Raw genomic sequence first — 6,034 nt, 5'->3', positions numbered from 1 at the left:
AAAAAAAAAAAATCAGAGCTAATTCTAAGAGCAATGGACTTTGTGGCATTAAAAAAGTTCAAGCAGCTTACAGCCAAGCTCAAATTAGAACACAAAAAAGAGACTTGGGGACTTCAGTGGTTCTGAATGACTTAGCTGGCCCTTGCCTATTGAGCAGTAGCTAACAGCAAACTGACATTGCAGACAAAGCCTTGGCTGAAGTTTACACCTCTACAGCAGTATTTCATAAAGGATCTCTTGAAACAGAAATATTTAAAGATCTTTGTAAAATATAAACTTAAAAGTCCTTATCTGTTCTACTGTTGGTTATAAGGCTGGTAGCCACTGGAAGGCAGTGAGGTACCCTAAACAACACTAGCTCCAGAGTCACACAGACCTGGGTCAGAAAAAAGTCTGTCTCTAGCCCTTACTAGCCACGTAATGTCAAATAGGTTACTTAATTTTTCTAAGCACCACCTTAAAGCTGAGAAACAGAAAGCCAAACCCTATTTCTCTCTCAGAGTTAACCACTACATGTGGAATCAGAATTTGGGGCAGCATGAGGTCAGTTCTTTATTCACTCTCTTATTCCAATCTCTGCCAGATGTTTGCTGAAAAAATAATCTGATCTGAGTATGCCTAACAGTTTCTTTCCTTCCAACAAACTTTCCAGAATCCAAGAAAGAGCTGATATCTTCCCCCGCCCAAAAGTCTCTGCAACATTATACTCAAAGCAAGTAGTCAAGTACATCTAAGAGGTAGGATACTTGTCCACATCTCCTTTCCACAGTGGCAGTGCCTGACCTGGACAGTGACTTCGGATTTATCCTCCCACTCCTGTGGTGTGGTGTGCCCTGGCCCTGAGTCCATTTCATCTCCACTTCTTGTGGTCTTCTCATAGGACTCTTGAGAAGTTGCTAAGTATGAACACTTTGTAAATAAATATGGTATCAGAATGGCTCTTAACCAGTGGTCAGCATCAGAATCCCCCACAGCTTCTTTAAGTAGTCTCCCACAGGGGAGCCTCATTAAGTCAAGTGTTGAGATCCCACCAAGTGCTAGGTGAAAAGTTCCACAGGGGATTACTTCCTGCTCAGACCCATTCACATGGTGGCTCTACTATTTCTATTCATTTCACCTGGATTTCTTTATAGCGCTCCCTGATGTATAACACCGGAAGGGCAAACAGTGTCACGAGCCACTATTACTGTTATTTGATGATATTGGTAACCTAGATGGACTCCACAGCTGGTGCCAGGTGTCCAAGAGCTGGAGAACCAGTACCTCCTTTCAGCAATATCTCCTTGCCCTCTGCCTCGCATGGTTGCTGACCTCCGTGGACCTCAATCCACAATGAACCAATCTCTGAGCTAAACATTCTTTCCAGGTAATAAGGACGTGTCTGACAATACACATCAAATTGGAGAGAAATGTCTTCAACCCTCCCTGGAGGACACTGATCTAGGCCCACATGCTCATCAGAGGGCGCCCCTCAGAATGCCGCCTGGGAAAGAAGGAATTATGACACGCACCCTCTCCCCTAAACCAGAAATGAGGCAAAAACGGGAAGGGAGTGAAGAGGCAAAGAATACAGTCTCACAGCAACGTTAAAGGAGAATAAAACAACAATGCTGACGGGTTTGAACCCAGGTCACATTTCTTATCCCTTTAGAGTTTACAAATGTGCCCCTCACACCACCCTCTCTCCACATCTCAGGTTCTCAGCATCCCCTTCCTCTGTGGCCGATCACTAACCAACCCACTCCACACCAACTCAAAACTAAGTTGTGCCTCTCAGCTAACCCGAAGGCTATCAGGTCCCGACCTCGCCACCGGAGCCCAATCCCCTTCCCCGGCCCCGACATGCCTCAAGCGACTTTCTCCAGCCTCCACCACCCGTCCCCATCTCGGCCCTTCGCCCGAACCCTGGCGCCCTTTACACCTCCACAAAGCAGCCAGATAGGCCCGGTTCTGGTCCCAGGCCCGCTTCGGTCTAACCGGGCAAGCCACTTCGGCGCTCTGGACCTCTGTCCCGCACGGACCAAGTGTGGCCTGCACTAACACCGAGCTCAGGGGCCGCCAGCAAAGCTAAATTCCGTCGGGCGGAGAAAGCACCTAGCCCAGGTCCGGCAGTCGGGGCTGCTGCGAACCTGACAACGCGTCTTCCTCCTGCGGTCCGCCCTGCGCCCTTCCTCGAATTCGTCGGCCCCCGCGCCCAGCCCGGATGAACACTGGCTTGCTCCTCGCGAGCCCCGGTTCCCCACTGTTTGCTAAGAAGCCTCAATTCGGCCAACCGCCACCCAGCTCTGCACAGTACCGTGGCCACCCTTACCCTGGTCGCTCAAAAGCCGCAGCGCGGGGCCTGAGGCGCGTGACTCGGCCAAGCCGTACCATCCTCCTAGCCCGAGGAGGGGTCGCACGGGCCGTCCAAGCGTGCCCCTACACCACGAAGCGAGCGGATCCTCGCCAGGTTCCGCACACCCAAGAAGATCGCGTGAGACTGGCAACTCTAACAGGAAACCTGAAGCATCTGCCCGACACCTTCCTCTTCCGCCGCCCCTAGCCCGCGCCCCCCCCCCACTGAGAAGTACCGAATGGTTCAATCCGCACCGCAGGGCCTATTGGAGGAAACCATTTCAAGAGAGGGGGAAATGCTTAAATTAAAAAAATTTTAAGATATTTGAGGGAAAATATAGCCATCCTAGGACTCCCGAAGACAAAAGGGAAGGCCTCAAAATTACAAAGAGCGCTTTACTTTCTTTTCAAAGTTGGTCTTTAAACCACTGTATTATACCAAATTGACGATGAACCCGGTCTTCGATGGAATGTGAGGTCAGGTGGCGGAGAGGCGGTCATCACATGACGTGGGGAAGAGCTCAACGCCCAAGTTAGGTTACCCGAGGTGGTGCGCAAGTGCGTGACTCCCACTCTTCGCTTACCGGAGTAGCATGTTCAAGTTTTTAGACTATATAAATCAATTAAGTAATATATTTTTTTAAATCTTGGCGCCAGTTATTCAGTCTGTCTACTTAAAAGTTAATTTTAAAGCCAACGGGGCATGATGTGATGCGTGTCCTTAGAGTTAAGAGGTAGAGAGATAAGAATCAGATCCCCAAAAGCAGGAAATTTGGCTTGGCCTGTGAGGCGGTGCTGCCACCTTGTGTCTGCTCAGACCCAAAGACCACTAGCCTCAGTTGTGGGCATTTGACAGCCAAATCCTGGTCGCTGTGGCTCCGGCCTAGTGTCCAAAATGTTTTTCTGAAGTGTTAGGAAGAAACATTAGCCATTTTAAAGAAGAAATGGGTGGGTGGGTTTTTTTAATCGCCGAGAGCACTTCTTTCTCTTTGAATTTCTGTGTTATGCTGAAGGGAAGACATGAGAAAAGAACAAAATTGCAATTTGTTCTCTACCTTTTACTGCTGTGGTAAAAGATTAAGTAGTATGGCATGGAATTATGAGGTTAGATATCACCTTTATATGTTTAATTCTTACCAATCCAATTCCTCTTGATATTGGACAGCACAGACTTCATATATTTTCAGGTAAGTCACAAGATAATTTCTGAAGCAACAACAAAACCCACAAGGATATACTGATTTGAAATTCTATTTTTATTTTACCTTTGCCTTCAACAATTCAAATATTTGAATTTTGTTGAGTTTGCAAAGTGCTTTGAAAGCCTTAGTGAAAAGGTGAAAGAAATGTTTGCAGCTTCCTCTCGTTTGGCTGTGCCTTTCAATTTCTAAAGGAAAATATTTGCAACATTTGTCAACGTGGACAAGATTCATCATGAAAATGGCCAGAGCAGCAATTGTGAATACAAATCTGATTGACTTTCATACTAATAAAGTACTTAACCAAACTTTCCAAAGTTTTCAGTTAGTTACTATGACTGTTCTTATTTAACAAAGAGGTTAATACCATAAAAAAAAAAAAATCCAATTGTATACTCTTATTGTCCCAATCAGGAAGACAGGAAAGTATTTTTTTCCCTCCTTTTCCTTTTTTCTCCCCATTTTCGCTTAGTGTTAAGTGTTCTTGAAACTAACATTAGTCAGGTTTTAAGACAAGAAAAAACATTTTTTTCTTGTCTTAAAACTTTAATTCAAGGAATTAACGTCCTCAGTTTATTAGTGGAGGTCATCACCTTACCCAGATTATCCTTATTTCCATGATGATGAGCTAATGAAGGTCCCAAGTGTTCGAGGAAGGTTTATTCTACCACTGCCATATTCAGTGTGCACTGGACTACAGCTGGACTCCATTTATGCCTTTAATATCTTTCCCAGCACCGCTGGCTTCAGCCACCTATCTCTTTTGGAGGTGCTTTATCGAAAATTTATAAATCAGCTTAAAAGTAACAACTACACGCCAATTCCTTACCTCAGTGAATTGTACCAAGGGCTAAATTAAACTGGGCTCTCAGAGTATAGACTTCCAAGGACATTCAACAAGAAGTCATCTTAGAAGTCAGAAAATGTACCACATTATCAATGAGAAAGCGAAAGGTGGCAGTAATGCTAAATACTCAACCAAATGAAATACCATGCTAAACCTGAAGTTTCTATTGCACAATAGGAATTTTACAAAATATTACCAAAAGCGTACTGAGGGGCATTCACAGTCTGGAATGTTTTTCCACCACTGAAATGGGCTCAATCAGAATTAAAGATTTCTTATTGCTTTTCTGCCTTCCCACAACTAAACCAAAAGGTTTAATTGAATAGGTTTTGCTAGCTGAGCATCCAGACTAATGGAGTGCTTCAGGGATACCAAATTTACTGTCAAATTTCTCAGGTTTTTGGAGTACTTACCTATTTTATGGTCTCATGTAGCTACAGAATAGCTAGGCATTATCTTTGATTCAAATCACCATGTTCCTGGATAGTTTGTAGTTTCATGAAAAAGTGTTTCATTTGTAAGCAATTGGATCTAATATTTTTAGTCACATCTCATTATTTTGGAGGTTAACTATAGTAGACTCCCTGTTATAAAAATAATTAATAACCTAAGGCTTTCCTTTCTTCCAGCAACCAAGACAGCCAGTTGCAGGACAAGAACTACTAGTAGTAGTACAATGTTTTCTCTCCAAAAAACACACTAGTGTTAATTTAGCATTGTTTACCATAGACTTTTAAAAAATATATTTATTTTTCAATTACAATTGGCATACAATGTTATGTTAGTTGTCGGTGTAATATAGTGATTAGACATTCATATAATTTATGAATCACTGTGATAAATCTACTACCCAACTGGCACTATATTTTTACAATATTATTAACTATATTGACTTATTCTACATTTTACATCCCCATGACTATTATGTAACTATCAATTTGAACTTCTTAATCCCTTCCCCTAGCCCCTTTACCATTTGGCAACCATCAAAATGTTCTCTACATCATGAGTTTCTGTTTTGTCTTTAGATTCCACATGTAAGTGAAATCATATGGCATTTATTTTTCTCTCTTATATTCAGCACAAAACCCTTTAGGCCCATCTATGTTGTTGCAGATGACAAGATTTTATTATTTTTTATGGCTGAGTAAAATATATTCCACTGCATATATTTACCACCTCTTCTATTGATGCCTCCATTTCTTGGCTATTGTAAATAATGCTGACATAAACATATGGATGTTTATGGTAGTGTTTTGGGTTTCTTTGGGTAAATACCCAGGAATTGAATTACTGGGTTCTTCCTTGCCTTTTGTTAGAGCCTATGTTTTGAAGCTTATTTTGTCTGGTATTAGTATTGTTACCTTAGCTTTTTAATTGTCTCTATTTGCATGAAATATCTTTTTCTACCCCTTTAAGTCTGTGTGTACCTTTTGACCTGAAGTGAGTTTTTGTAGGCAGCATAGGTATCTTTTGATTAGAACATTTAATCAATTTGTATTTAAAGTAATTGATAGGTATGTAGTTATTGCCATTTTATTGTTCATATTTTTTATCTTTTTCTTTCTTCTTCAAGAAGTCTAACATTTAATATTGGTTTGGAGATTATGAACTCCTTTAGCTTTTTCTCATCTGGGAAGCTCTATCTGTACTT

At 42.2% G+C, this 6,034-nt stretch overlaps 1 protein-coding gene and 1 long non-coding RNA gene across 8 annotated transcripts in view; one reads left to right on the top strand and one right to left on the bottom strand.

Annotated features, from left to right (window-relative positions):
* Positions 1-2,547, bottom strand: part of FLCN (folliculin) — a 22,555-nt gene extending 20,008 nt beyond the window's left edge. For 2 of the 5 annotated variants that reach the window (XM_023530021.1, XM_011359107.2), the window contains exon 1: positions 2,130-2,305. The gene's annotated coding sequence lies outside the window, so the exon portion shown is untranslated. The other 3 variants (XM_023530022.1, XM_023530024.1, XM_023530023.1) reach the window with 3 other exon arrangements.
* Positions 2,548-2,681: 134 nt separating this feature from the next.
* The window catches only part of LOC111738861, a 15,355-nt gene continuing 12,002 nt past the window's right edge, over positions 2,682-6,034 (top strand). Inside the window, exons 1-2 of one of the 3 annotated variants that reach the window (XR_002780008.1) lie at positions 2,682-2,881; positions 3,505-3,521. This is a non-coding gene — a long non-coding RNA (uncharacterized LOC111738861). The other 2 variants (XR_002780009.1, XR_002780007.1) reach the window with 2 other exon arrangements.

Source organism: Pteropus vampyrus, unplaced genomic scaffold (genome assembly GCF_000151845.1).
Source record: "Pteropus vampyrus isolate Shadow unplaced genomic scaffold, Pvam_2.0 Scaffold44, whole genome shotgun sequence".
Taxonomy (NCBI): domain Eukaryota; kingdom Metazoa; phylum Chordata; class Mammalia; order Chiroptera; family Pteropodidae; genus Pteropus; species Pteropus vampyrus.
Note: the sequence above shows the minus strand (reverse complement) of the source record. Positions and strands in the feature narration are given on the sequence as shown.